We start from the raw sequence: 13,622 nt of genomic DNA on the forward strand, positions 1-13,622 counted from the left end.
GCGGGGCGGCCGCCGGGCTGGTCCCGAAGGGCCGTGCTCCGTGGCAGCTCCGCTGCCCAGCTCCTGCCCCAGCGCCAGCTCCCCCCAACTGCGGCCCCAGCCCCCAAATGTGGGCCTGCCCTTGCCATCAGCCCCACCTGGGGCCTGTCCTGCCACCCAGCTCCCCCTGGCATTCATCCCAGCCCCAGGGCCCGCAGCTGTGGGCCTGCAGGAACTGGGCAGGGGGCCTGGCCATCAGCCCCTTCAGGGACAGCTGGGGCTGCCAGGGCAGCAGAGGCACCCCCACTCTCCTGACAGCAGCTTGCTGAGAGCTGAAGGGAGAGCCCTGCCTGGGGTGTAGAGTGCGGAAAGGGGAGTATGCGGAGCACAAGAGAACAAATCGAGAGCTCTGGGTGCAACACAAGTCAAGAAAAAAAAAAAAAAAAAAGAACGATAGAGCAAACAGAGTGACTCTGGGGGCACCAAAAGGAGGGCCCTGGGGCACACCCAGAAGCACCCAGAAAACTCCAGGACAGGAGAAAAAGCTACACAGAGACCTCTGCGGCGTGCCGCAAAACACACACGGGGCCACAGGGCGCACCGAAAGGCACGCAGAGGGCTCGGGGGCAACCCAGAATGTGAACTGAGGGGTCCTGAGGGCATCAGAGGGCAAGTGCAGGGCTCTGGGGCAGACCAAAATACAGAGGAAGGGCCTTGGCGCACACCAGAGGGGTCACCAGGCACGCCGCAGGGCTCAACGCGGCTGACAGGATGGCGCCTGCAGGCTGCCCCAGGCACACGAGCGACACTGCGGAGTGCCAAAAGCAAATCCGGGAGCGGTTCGGGGACCTCACGCAGCCCTGGAGGGGCTCTGGCTGCCCTTGCGATGAGGGGAAACACCCCCAAGAGCCCCGAGGGTCCAGGCAACGCAAGGGAAATTCCCCGCAGCTCTGGGAACAGCACCGGGCTCCCTGGCAAGCGCAGGCACTCCCAAGTACATGGGACTCGGGGACCAGCTCCCAGCCCCGGACACAATGCGTAACCTCCTGCCCCGGGCATCGTGTTCAGGCAAACCGCCCTGGAGCTCGGCACCAGCATGCCTCCCCTTACCTACGATATCCAAAGAGTCACCGCCGCACCAGCGTCCGTCCGTCCGTCCGTCCGTCGGTGCTTTTTCCTTCAGGGCTAGGATTCAGCTTGGAGAGCTGAGAGGAAAATGCCTGATCCCGCCTGCCTGCACTTCTGCCCTAACCCAGGCCAGAGCCCCTCAGGTTACTCAGTCCTCAGCGCTGCCTCGGGGAGGCCGAAATAACTGCTAACGGTCATTAGCGATACTTACCCTAGTTACCCGTGCCAGAACGCCTCCTGCTGTAGCAGTTCCTGGTGATATCGAGGGGCCGCTGCATTCTGGCTTCCTTGTTTCATCCCGTCCCTTCGGTATTAACCGCAAGCAAACGCTCGTCCGTCTCTTCTCTTCGTCAGCATTTGCTGTCCTTGGTTCCATCTCTGTAAGGAAGCGATAAACTCGCGTTTTACTTCCAGTGAAACGCTTAGGTTTATGCATGATCTTTTTCTCTTTACCCTGTTTTCTTTTTCCCCCTTTTTTTTCTTTTTTTTCTTCTTCTTTTCCTTAAGGGAAAGGTCTTAATACGGCACTTTGCACCATACGTTGCAGGGTAAACGGTCTGGAAACGTTACACACAGCAATTAGGGCTAGGTTATTAGGCAGGCGGGCACGTCGCCTAATACCTACCTAACGCCATCTTCCACGAAACCTTATTTTTATTCCGCTTCAGCGTTATTGTTACTGTTCGCAAACCCTCGTATGCATGCGCTTAACCGACAACTCTCTCGGTCTTTAACTACGTGGAGGAACGACAGCCCTCGATTTGCCTGTCTCCCTTTCAAACCTATTACCTTTTTGAGACTGCTCCTAGCTTCCTCTTACTCTTGCATGCTGGCCTCACAGGCGACGACCAAAATGAACCACCGGATCCCCAGGTCTTGCTGCTTCTCTTCGAGATGTCCCCCTTCGGTGGGCTACCCTGCCAAACAGACCAAAAAGACTGCCGAGGCCGCGAGGGTACCAGATTTTCAGACCGCTTCTCCGAGGCTTTCGGGGTGACTGACGTCACCGCTTCGCTTCACGTTGCTCACAGCTACCTCCGTCTATTACTTAGGGCTAAACCTGTTTCTGTTTGCAGAGGGGCTTGTTGCTTGTTTAAACTTGACATATAGTCCATAACCTGCTCTGCATGCTCCCTAGTCCCTTCTGCTTTTGCAACACTTGTGGTAATTCAAGGCGGTAATTAAGAGTCCCCATTGTCCCATAGGCTGGAGCGAGACATTGCTGCTGCTCTGAGGAGGCGCCTAAAAGCCACGCTGTTTTCGCTAGCATCACTGGGGCTTCCCAGAGCCCATCGGTGTTCTCTTTGGCTCTTCCCGAGCCTTTTAGGTTTTTTAGGCTATTCCTTAGCCCTCCATTTTAGGGCAATGTTCTCCTTAAGCACTGCGCACAGCACGATTATCCCAGATCAGCCACATCGTGCACACACAGAGGCTTCTGAGAGGCGGCTCAGAAGAAAAGAGAGAAAAGTCTCTTTGTCATCCGCACATTCACCCGTCAACACTCTTCACCAGGAAGTGCTGTAACTTCCTGTTTCTCTAAAGCGGGACTGAGTCGAGGCGGAGACGCACATCGCACCCCATCTTTGTTAGAACGCCTCACTGCTGCGGGCACTGGGTCTGGCAGCAGTTTGAGGAATGTTTGGGGCCTTGCACAGAGTGCAGGGGAAGGTCTGGAGTCAGTGACAACATTGCGGCAGGGCTCGGAGGCGTTTTGGGGCCTGTGGGGGTATTGGGGCAGGACTTGTGGGTGGTTTAATGGCTCTGGGGGGGCTGGTTGCAGGAAGGGTGGGACTCTGCGGGGCCCTCAGGGCAGGGGTGCCACCCCAGATGCGTAGTGAGCACATAGGGGTGCCCTACGTGGCTCTCAGCTCGGCGGGAGCAGCCACCGGTCTCCCACCCCACCAGACAGGGGAGCGGGGCGGGGGGGGGGGGGCAGAGGAGGTGGAGGGTACTATGAGCTCGCAGAGAACGCCAGAGGAGGCAGCAGGGAACTCCCCAAGGACCCCGCGTCCCAGACGACAGGAGGCATCAGGCTGCCGTGCCGCTGCTAGAGACATCCAGACCCCCGCGCAGACACCCCACACACACTCCTCCAGGCTGCGTCCGCAGGGGCGAGCGCACGCCCCGGCCCGCGCTGGGGAGGAACCGGGGCCCTACAGGCGACACACGCAAAAGGGAGAGTCAGAGCCGCGCTCCGGCAGACCCGGCGCCGCGCAGACCCGGCGCGGCGCGGCGCGGCCCCCAGCCCGACTCCCCCCCCCCGCCCCGCCGCCTCCACGCAGCGACGGCCCCGGCTGGCAGGACACAGCCCGACACCCGCGGCCACCCGAAGGCACACGCTCGCCTCACCTCGCCTCACCGCGGCCCCCACATGCTCGACTCCAGGCCGCCTCTGCCCTCGCCCGCCGCCGTCCAGCCAAAACACCCGCCCTGCTCGCCGCCATCTTGCCCGCCGCCGCACCGCGCCTGCGCCGGCCGCCCAGGGCTCGCGCCGCCGCACCGCGCCTGCGCGGCCCAGGACGGCGAGCGAGGGGCGGGGGGAGCGCGAGGGGCGGGGGGGCGCAGCGCGAGGGGCGGGGGGGCGCAGCGCGAGGGGCGGGGGGAGCGGAGCGCGAGGGGCGGGGGGAGCGGAGCGCGAGGGGCGGGGGGAGCGGAGCGCGAGGGGCGGGGGGAGCGCAGCGCGAGGGGCGGGGGGAGCGCAGCGCGAGGGGCGGGGGGAGCGCAGCGCGAGGGGCGGGGGGAGCGCAGCGCGAGGGGCGGGGGGAGCGCAGCGCGAGGGGCGGGGGGAGCGCAGCGCGAGGGGCGGGGGGGCGCAGCGCGAGGGGCGGGGGGAGCGCAGCGCGAGGGGCGGGGGGAGCGCAGCGCGAGGGGCGGGGGGAGCGCAGCGCGAGGGGCGGGGGGAGCGCAGCGCGAGGCAGGCCAGACCCGCCATGGCCCCACCCTCGCGTGGTCGCAGCGCCGCGCTGCAGCCGGCCGGCTCCCGCGCGCCAACCGCAGCCCGCCGCGCCACCCCGGCGCTCAGGCCGAGCAGCGAGCGCCCCGAGGCTGCTCTGCCCGCGCCCGAGAGAGCGGCGGGCATCAGCGAGCAGGCGCTGGGGCTGCCCCGGGGAGAGAGCGCCGCGGAGCAGCTCCGAGACGGCACTGCCCGTCCCCGCGCCCCCAGGAAGCACCGAGAAGGAAAAGCCCTCTCGGGAAAAGCGCTCCCGGTCCGTGAGCACCGGGCAGGGGGCACGAGCGCGGCCCCTTCGCTTACCCGTCCCCGAGAGAGCGCAGAGTAGCGGCCAACGCGGCGACCGGCAGCGCGCACGTGTGCGCCGGCTGCCCGCAACGGTCTCCGTACGCAGCGGTGGCCGCCGGCGGCTGCAGTGCTGCCTTGTCGACACGCGAGGGCAGCCGTGAGCGCGCCCCCCTCCCGCGTGCAGTGCCGCCTTTCAGACACGCGAGGGCAGCAAGGAGCAGGGCGCAGCGCTTTCCTGCCCCCCTTGCAAAATACTCGCTAGGCAAAAACGGCTTGGGCTCCTCCCGAACGCTTACCTGGCTTCATTACTACAGCTATTAGGAACCGAAGTGCATAGCCTTCTAGAAAAGGGAACGACCGTCTTTTCAAAACTTCCCGCGACTCCCCAGAATTGTCACTGCCTTGCATCAGCAGCCAGCTTCTTCCAACCCAGCCGCAAGAAACATTTTGCCTTCCCGCCAGAACTTTCTGCTCCCCGGGGGGTCCAAAGGAAACCCGTCACTCACTACTGGCTGTCAAAACGTACCGGAAGCCCTCAAATACAGGACAAGACGCCTTCTCTAAGGAAGCTGACTACTAGGTCTGCTTCACGGCAGCTTCTCCCCAGTATCAGGGCCCACTCAATAAACAAAATAGGACGAGAAATGTCTTAATCTGCTCCAAGTGCTTTCGTATAAGAGAACAACATCAAAACGAGGTATTATTGCATTTAGCCTCCACTACACGTGCTACCCCAGCGCCACGGACTTGCTTTAAAGCATCAGTGACGTACGCGGTCTGGCAGTAATTAATATTCACAGAATGAATACGCACTCGATCGAGTACGGGTGTTCATAAAAAGCTTTGCCAGTGAGTCGCTAGGTAACAAACCTAGACAAGCAGCTATTTGCCCTGATCCTTCGGCTTACATTTCTTCTGCCGGATGTAGTCAAACGTACCTGCATGCAGTGGCCTTGCGAGGCAGTGACACGGTGTCCGTGGGGTGGCTGTTCCAGGGTCTCTCGGGCTGTTCCAGGGTCCTCGGACAGCAACGGTGCTGGTCGACTTTCCCTTGCGCTGCACAGCAGGACAGCTCCGCACCGTGCCCTCCCAGCACCGCCACTCCTCCCAGCAGCTGCCTAACCGGCCCCAATCCTGAGCAAAGCTACGACCCCCAGGAGCCCGCAGCACCCCTCCTACTCTTCCCGCCCTCCCCATTTCCAAGAGGGACAGCCCCAGCCCCCGGGGACAACCCTGCCTGGTCACGCTGCTGTCCGAAAAGCGGATTCGTTGCCCGCTGTGCACTAAGCCAATAATGACACGCTCAGGAGAGACATTTGCTTATTTATTTCAGAGTTGTGCAAGCCTGGCTGCTCGGTGTTTCCCCACAAATCAAGCGCAACTTCCCCTTTCCCCGCCCCGGCTTTCCAAGTAGCATTTATACAAGTTGCAAGGTTTGCAACTTTCCCTCTTACACCGGTTGGTTAGTGATTTACATACAATTCTAATATTGCTTACACACCATTTTAAAACTACGCGTGCTCAGGGGAGGGGTCTTCACCCGGGCACAGGTCTTTCTGACCTATGGGCGTGATTTTCTTGTATTATAATGAGGACAGTTCAGTTCGGGGATACCTCGAATTCCTTTGCTAAATTGGCACCGTCTACATAGAAAACAAAACATTTTGATTTACTATTTCTTTAAGGCTTTAGCACTTCTAGCATGGCCTTGATTAAAGAATTATTTCCTCCCAGGAAATGGGGGGGGGGGGGGGGGGATGTTCTCCTCATCTGCCTAGTTTAAACAGCAGGAACACTCTTTCTGAGCTTCCAAGGTTGTCTTGCAACACCATCGGAGATGGAAAACACTTCCTGCCCTGTACCGGGGAAAAACAGGGGCATTCCACTGTCCCCCGTGACCTGTGGGGACTCAGGCGTGAGTGACACATGTCCAGTAAGGAACAGACCCAGCGGGCACTACAGCTCCTGGCCTGCCACGCGGCCGCCTGCTGGGAACCCCGCTGGCAGGGACCTGCCGCCGCCGCCCCCCCCGCGGGGCCACCTCGAGAGGCGCAGCATGGTCACCCAGTAGCCCCGCCTGAGAAGACTACACCTCCCAGCATACCGTGCACGCGAAAAGGGCGGCCCGGAAGCCCAGTGCCGGAAGACTACTGCTCCCGGCATGCCATGCCAAGCAACATGGCCGCCCGGAAGCCCAGTGCCGGAAGACTACCGCTCCCAGCATGCCGCGCTCAGAAAAAAAACATGCCTCCCGGAAGCCCAGTGCCGGAAGACTACTGCTCCCGGCATGCCGCGCCGAAAGCTACGGCTCCCCGCATTCCCGCACCCCAACGCCCGCCCCCCACCCGCAGCGCTGGGGCACCTTTGACCCTCGGCACATTCCGTTCCTTTCCGTCCCGCCCCCCTTCCCCTTCCCCCCTGTCCCCCCGGAAACGGCCGCAGAGCCCCGAGCGCGGCCCCGCCAGCCCCACCACCGGCCCGGGGCTCCCCCGACACCCCCGCGACCGGCCCCGCCTCAGCTCCGACACTGCCCCCGCCCCTCCACGACCCTCCTCCCCCCGCTCCCCGACACGCTCCCGAGCTGACACAGGAGACCCCCCCCCCCCGCGCTCCTCCGACCGCGCAGTAAACCGCACCACAGCCCCGGCGCACCCCCTTCCTCCCCCCGCCTCCGTGGCCCCGGGACGCTCCCAGCCGCCGGGACCCCCGGCACATGCGGGACCTGCAGCCTGCAGCGCGCCTCCCCCGGCCCCGCTCACCTCCTCCGCGGGGCGGCCGCCGGGCTGGTCCCGAAGGGCCGTGCTCCGTGGCAGCTCCGCTGCCCAGCTCCTGCCCCAGCGCCAGCTCCCCCCAACTGCGGCCCCAGCCCCCAAATGTGGGCCTGCCCTTGCCATCAGCCCCACCTGGGGCCTGTCCTGCCACCCAGCTCCCCCTGGCATTCATCCCAGCCCCAGGGCCCGCAGCTGTGGGCCTGCAGGAACTGGGCAGGGGGCCTGGCCATCAGCCCCTTCAGGGACAGCTGGGGCTGCCAGGGCAGCAGAGGCACCCCCACTCTCCTGACAGCAGCTTGCTGAGAGCTGAAGGGAGAGCCCTGCCTGGGGTGTAGAGTGCGGAAAGGGGAGTATGCGGAGCACAAGAGAACAAATCGAGAGCTCTGGGTGCAACACAAGTCAAGAAAAAAAAAAAAAAAAAGAACGATAGAGCAAACAGAGTGACTCTGGGGGCACCAAAAGGAGGGCCCTGGGGCACACCCAGAAGCACCCAGAAAACTCCAGGACAGGAGAAAAAGCTACACAGAGACCTCTGCGGCGTGCCGCAAAACACACACGGGGCCACAGGGCGCACCGAAAGGCACGCAGAGGGCTCGGGGGCAACCCAGAATGTGAACTGAGGGGTCCTGAGGGCATCAGAGGGCAAGTGCAGGGCTCTGGGGCAGACCAAAATACAGAGGAAGGGCCTTGGCGCACACCAGAGGGGTCACCAGGCACGCCGCAGGGCTCAACGCGGCTGACAGGATGGCGCCTGCAGGCTGCCCCAGGCACACGAGCGACACTGCGGAGTGCCAAAAGCAAATCCGGGAGCGGTTCGGGGACCTCACGCAGCCCTGGAGGGGCTCTGGCTGCCCTTGCGATGAGGGGAAACACCCCCAAGAGCCCCGAGGGTCCAGGCAACGCAAGGGAAATTCCCCGCAGCTCTGGGAACAGCACCGGGCTCCCTGGCAAGCGCAGGCACTCCCAAGTACATGGGACTCGGGGACCAGCTCCCAGCCCCGGACACAATGCGTAACCTCCTGCCCCGGGCATCGTGTTCAGGCAAACCGCCCTGGAGCTCGGCACCAGCGTGCCTCCCCTTACCTACGATATCCAAAGAGTCACCGCCGCACCAGCGTCTGTCCGTCCGTCCGTCCGTCGGTGCTTTTTCCTTCAGGGCTAGGATTCAGCTTGGAGAGCTGAGAGGAAAATGCCTGATCCCGCCTGCCTGCACTTCTGCCCTAACCCAGGCCAGAGCCCCTCAGGTTACTCAGTCCTCAGCGCTGCCTCGGGGAGGCCGAAATAACTGCTAACGGTCATTAGCGATACTTACCCTAGTTACCCGTGCCAGAACGCCTCCTCCTGTAGCAGTTCCTGGTGATATCGAGGGGCCGCTGCATTCTGGCTTCCTTGTTTCATCCCGTCCCTTCGGTATTAACCGCAAGCAAACGCTCGTCCGTCTCTTCTCTTCGTCAGCATTTGCTGTCCTTGGTTCCATCTCTGTAAGGAAGCGATAAACTCGCGTTTTACTTCCAGTGAAACGCTTAGGTTTATGCATGATCTTTTTCTCTTTACCCTGTTTTCTTTTTCCCCCTTTTTTTTCTTTTTTTTCTTCTTCTTTTCCTTAAGGGAAAGGTCTTAATACGGCACTTTGCACCATACGTTGCAGGGTAAACGGTCTGGAAACGTTACACACAGCAATTAGGGCTAGGTTATTAGGCAGGCGGGCACGTCGCCTAATACCTACCTAACGCCATCTTCCACGAAACCTTATTTTTATTCCGCTTCAGCGTTATTGTTACTGTTCGCAAACCCTCGTATGCATGCGCTTAACCGACAACTCTCTCGGTCTTTAACTACGTGGAGGAACGACAGCCCTCGATTTGCCTGTCTCCCTTTCAAACCTATTACCTTTTTGAGACTGCTCCTAGCTTCCTCTTACTCTTGCATGCTGGCCTCACAGGCGACGACCAAAATGAACCACCGGATCCCCAGGTCTTGCTGCTTCTCTTCGAGATGTCCCCCTTCGGTGGGCTACCCTGCCAAACAGACCAAAAAGACTGCCGAGGCCGCGAGGGTACCAGATTTTCAGACCGCTTCTCCGAGGCTTTCGGGGTGACTGACGTCACCGCTTCGCTTCACGTTGCTCACAGCTACCTCCGTCTATTACTTAGGGCTAAACCTGTTTCTGTTTGCAGAGGGGCTTGTTGCTTGTTTAAACTTGACATATAGTCCATAACCTGCTCTGCATGCTCCCTAGTCCCTTCTGCTTTTGCAACACTTGTGGTAATTCAAGGCGGTAATTAAGAGTCCCCATTGTCCCATAGGCTGGAGCGAGACATTGCTGCTGCTCTGAGGAGGTGCCTAAAAGCCACGCTGTTTTCGCTAGCATCACTGGGGCTTCCCAGAGCCCATCGGTGTTCTCTTTGGCTCTTCCCGAGCCTTTTAGGTTTTTTAGGCTATTCCTTAGCCCTCCATTTTAGGGCAATGTTCTCCTTAAGCACTGCGCACAGCACGATTATCCCAGATCAGCCACATCGTGCACACACAGAGGCTTCTGAGAGGCGGCTCAGAAGAAAAGAGAGAAAAGTCTCTTTGTCATCCGCACATTCACCCGTCAACACTCTTCACCAGGAAGTGCTGTAACTTCCTGTTTCTCTAAAGCGGGACTGAGTCGAGGCGGAGACGCACATCGCACCCCATCTTTGTTAGAACGCCTCACTGCTGCGGGCACTGGGTCTGGCAGCAGTTTGAGGAATGTTTGGGGCCTTGCACAGAGTGCAGGGGAAGGTCTGGAGTCAGTGACAACATTGCGGCAGGGCTCGGAGGCGTTTTGGGGCCTGTGGGGGTGTTGGGGCAGGACTTGTGGGTGGTTTAATGGCTCTGGGGGGGCTGGTTGCAGGAAGGGTGGGACTCTGCGGGGCCCTCAGGGCAGGGGTGCCATCCCAGATGCGTAGTGAGCACACAGGGGTGCCCTACGTGGCTCTCAGCTCGGCGGGAGCAGCCACCGGTCTCCCACCCCACCAGACAGGGGAGCGGGGCGGGGGGGGGGGGGGCAGAGGAGGTGGAGGGTACTATGAGCTCGCAGAGAACGCCAGAGGAGGCAGCAGGGAACTCCCCAAGGACCCCGCGTCCCAGACGACAGGAGGCATCAGGCTGCCGTGCCGCTGCTAGAGACATCCAGACCCCCGCGCAGACACCCCACACACACTCCTCCAGGCTGCGTCCGCAGGGGCGAGCGCACGCCCCGGCCCGCGCTGGGGAGGAACCGGGGCCCTACAGGCGACACACGCAAAAGGGAGAGTCAGAGCCGCGCTCCGGCAGACCCGGCGCCGCGCAGACCCGGCGCGGCGCGGCGCGGCCCCCAGCCCGACTCCCCCCCCCCGCCCCGCCGCCTCCACGCAGCGACGGCCCCGGCTGGCAGGACACAGCCCGACACCCGCGGCCACCCGAAGGCACACGCTCGCCTCACCTCGCCTCACCGCGGCCCCCACATGCTCGACTCCAGGCCGCCTCTGCCCTCGCCCGCCGCCGTCCAGCCAAAACACCCGCCCTGCTCGCCGCCATCTTGCCCGCCGCCGCACCGCGCCTGCGCCGGCCGCCCAGGGCTCGCGCCGCCGCACCGCGCCTGCGCCGGCCGCCCAGGGCTCGCGCCGCCGCACCGCGCCTGCGCCGGCCGCCCAGGGCTCGCGCCGCCGCACCGCGCCTGCGCGGCCCAGGACCGCGAGCGAGGGGCGGGGGGAGCGCGAGGGGCGGGGGGAGCGCGAGGGGCGGGGGGAGCGCGAGGGGCGGGGGGAGCGGAGCGCGAGGGGCGGGGGGAGCGGAGCGCGAGGGGCGGGGGGAGCGGAGCGCGAGGGGCGGGGGGAGCGGAGCGCGAGGGGCGGGGGGAGCGGAGCGCGAGGGGCGGGGGGAGCGGAGCGCGAGGGGCGGGGGGAGCGGAGCGCGAGGGGCGGGGGGAGCGGAGCGCGAGGGGCGGGGGGAGCGGAGCGCGAGGGGCGGGGGGAGCGGAGCGCGAGGGGCGGGGGGAGCGGAGCGCGAGGGGCGGGGGGAGCGGAGCGCGAGGGGCGGGGGGAGCGGAGCGCGAGGGGCGGGGGGAGCGGAGCGCGAGGGGCGGGGGGAGCGGAGCGCGAGGGGCGGGGGGAGCGGAGCGCGAGGGGCGGGGGGAGCGCAGCGCGAGGGGCGGGGGGAGCGCAGCGCGAGGGGCGGGGGGAGCGCAGCGCGAGGGGCGGGGGGAGCGCAGCGCGAGGGGCGGGGGGAGCGCAGCGCGAGGGGCGGGGGGAGCGCAGCGCGAGGGGCGGGGGGAGCGCAGCGCGAGGGGCGGGGGGAGCGCAGCGCGAGGGGCGGGGGGAGCGCAGCGCGAGGGGCGGGGGGAGCGCAGCGCGAGGGGCGGGGGGAGCGCAGCGCGAGGGGCGGGGGGAGCGCAGCGCGAGGGGCGGGGGGAGCGCAGCGCGAGGGGCGGGGGAGCGCAGCGCGAGGGGCGGGGGGAGCGCAGCGCGAGGGGCGGGGGGAGCGCAGCGCGAGGGGCGGGGGGAGCGCAGCGCGAGGCAGGCCAGACCCGCCATGGCCCCACCCTCGCGTGGTCGCAGCGCCGCGCTGCAGCCGGCCGGCTCCCGCGCGCCAACCGCAGCCCGCCGCGCCACCCCGGCGCTCAGGCCGAGCAGCGAGCGCCCCGAGGCTGCTCTGCCCGCGCCCGAGAGAGCGGCGGGCATCAGCGAGCAGGCGCTGGGGCTGCCCCGGGGAGAGAGCGCCGCGGAGCAGCTCCGAGACGGCACTGCCCGTCCCCGCGCCCCCAGGAAGCACCGAGAAGGAAAAGCCCTCTCGGGAAAAGCGCTCCCGGTCCGTGAGCACCGGGCAGGGGGCACGAGCGCGGCCCCTTCGCTTACCCGTCCCCGAGAGAGCGCAGAGTAGCGGCCAACGCGGCGACCGGCAGCGCGCACGTGTGCGCCGGCTGCCCGCAACGGTCTCCGTACGCAGCGGTGGCCGCCGGCGGCTGCAGTGCTGCCTTGTCGACACGCGAGGGCAGCCGTGAGCGCGCCGGAACGCAATGCGCATGCGCGCCCCCCCTCCCGCGTGCAGTGCCGCCTTTCAGACACGCGAGGGCAGCAAGGAGCAGGGCGCAGCGCTTTCCTGCCCCCCTTGCAAAATACTCGCTAGGCAAAAACGGCTTGGGCTCCTCCCGAACGCTTACCTGGCTTCATTACTACAGCTATTAGGAACCGAAGTGCATAGCCTTCTAGAAAAGGGAACGACCGTCTTTTCAAAACTTCCCGCGACTTCCCAGAATTGTCACTGCCTTGCATCAGCAGCCAGCTTCTTCCAACCCAGCCGCAAGAAACATTTTGCCTTCCCGCCAGAACTTTCTGCTCCCCGGGGGGTCCAAAGGAAACCCGTCACTCACTACTGGCTGTCAAAACGTACCGGAAGCCCTCAAATACAGGACAAGACGCCTTCTCTAAGGAAGCTGACTACTAGGTCTGCTTCACGGCAGCTTCTCCCCAGTATCAGGGCCCACTCAATAAACAAAATAGGACGAGAAATGTCTTAATCTGCTCCAAGTGCTTTCGTATAAGAGAACAACATCAAAACGAGGTATTATTGCATTTAGCCTCCACTACACGTGCTACCCCAGCGCCACGGACTTGCTTTAAAGCATCAGTGACGTACGCGGTCTGGCAGTAATTAATATTCACAGAATGAATACGCACTCGATCGAGTACGGGTGTTCATAAAAAGCTTTGCCAGTGAGTCGCTAGGTAACAAACCTAGACAAGCAGCTATTTGCCCTGATCCTTCGGCTTACATTTCTTCTGCCGGATGTAGTCAAACGTACCTGCATGCAGTGGCCTTGCGAGGCAGTGACACGGTGTCCGTGGGGTGGCTGTTCCAGGGTCTCTCGGGCTGTTCCAGGGTCCTCGGACAGCAACGGTGCTGGTCGACTTTCCCTTGCGCTGCACAGCAGGACAGCTCCGCACCGTGCCCTCCCAGCACCGCCACTCCTCCCAGCAGCTGCCTAACCGGCCCCAATCCTGAGCAAAGCTACGACCCCCAGGAGCCCGCAGCACCCCTCCTACTCTTCCCGCCCTCCCCATTTCCAAGAGGGACAGCCCCAGCCCCCGGGGACAACCCTGCCTGGTCACGCTGCTGTCCGAAAAGCGGATTCGTTGCCCGCTGTGCACTAAGCCAATAATGACACGCTCAGGAGAGACATTTGCTTATTTATTTCAGAGTTGTGCAAGCCTGGCTGCTCGGTGTTTCCCCACAAATCAAGCGCAACTTCCCCTTTCCCCGCCCCGGCTTTCCAAGTAGCATTTATACAAGTTGCAAGGTTTGCAACTTTCCCTCTTACACCGGTTGGTTAGTGATTTACATACAATTCTAATATTGCTTACACACCATTTTAAAACTACGCGTGCTCAGGGGAGGGGTCTTCACCCGGGCACAGGTCTTTCTGACCTATGGGCGTGATTTTCTTGTATTATAATGAGGACAGTTCAGTTCGGGGATACCTCGAATTCCTTTGCTAAATT

The 13,622-nt window shown here is 63.3% G+C and overlaps 2 long non-coding RNA genes across 2 annotated transcripts; both read right to left on the minus strand.

The window, feature by feature from the left end:
• Nucleotides 1–328: 328 nt before the first annotated feature.
• LOC135330296 (uncharacterized) lies at nt 329–3,629 on the minus strand. The gene is made up of 2 exons (XR_010392219.1): nt 1,897–3,629; nt 329–1,485 (listed from the first exon to the last, which is right to left on the minus strand). It is a non-coding gene; the product is annotated as an uncharacterized LOC135330296 (long non-coding RNA).
• A 3,810-nt stretch (nt 3,630–7,439) lies between these two features.
• On the minus strand, nt 7,440–10,557 carry LOC135330297 (uncharacterized). Its single transcript, XR_010392220.1, has 2 exons — nt 9,007–10,557; nt 7,440–8,595 (listed from the first exon to the last, which is right to left on the minus strand). It is a non-coding gene; the product is annotated as an uncharacterized LOC135330297 (long non-coding RNA).
• Nucleotides 10,558–13,622: the final 3,065 nt, after the last annotated feature.

This window comes from Dromaius novaehollandiae, chromosome 19 (assembly GCF_036370855.1).
Source record: "Dromaius novaehollandiae isolate bDroNov1 chromosome 19, bDroNov1.hap1, whole genome shotgun sequence".
Classification (NCBI taxonomy): domain Eukaryota; kingdom Metazoa; phylum Chordata; class Aves; order Casuariiformes; family Dromaiidae; genus Dromaius; species Dromaius novaehollandiae.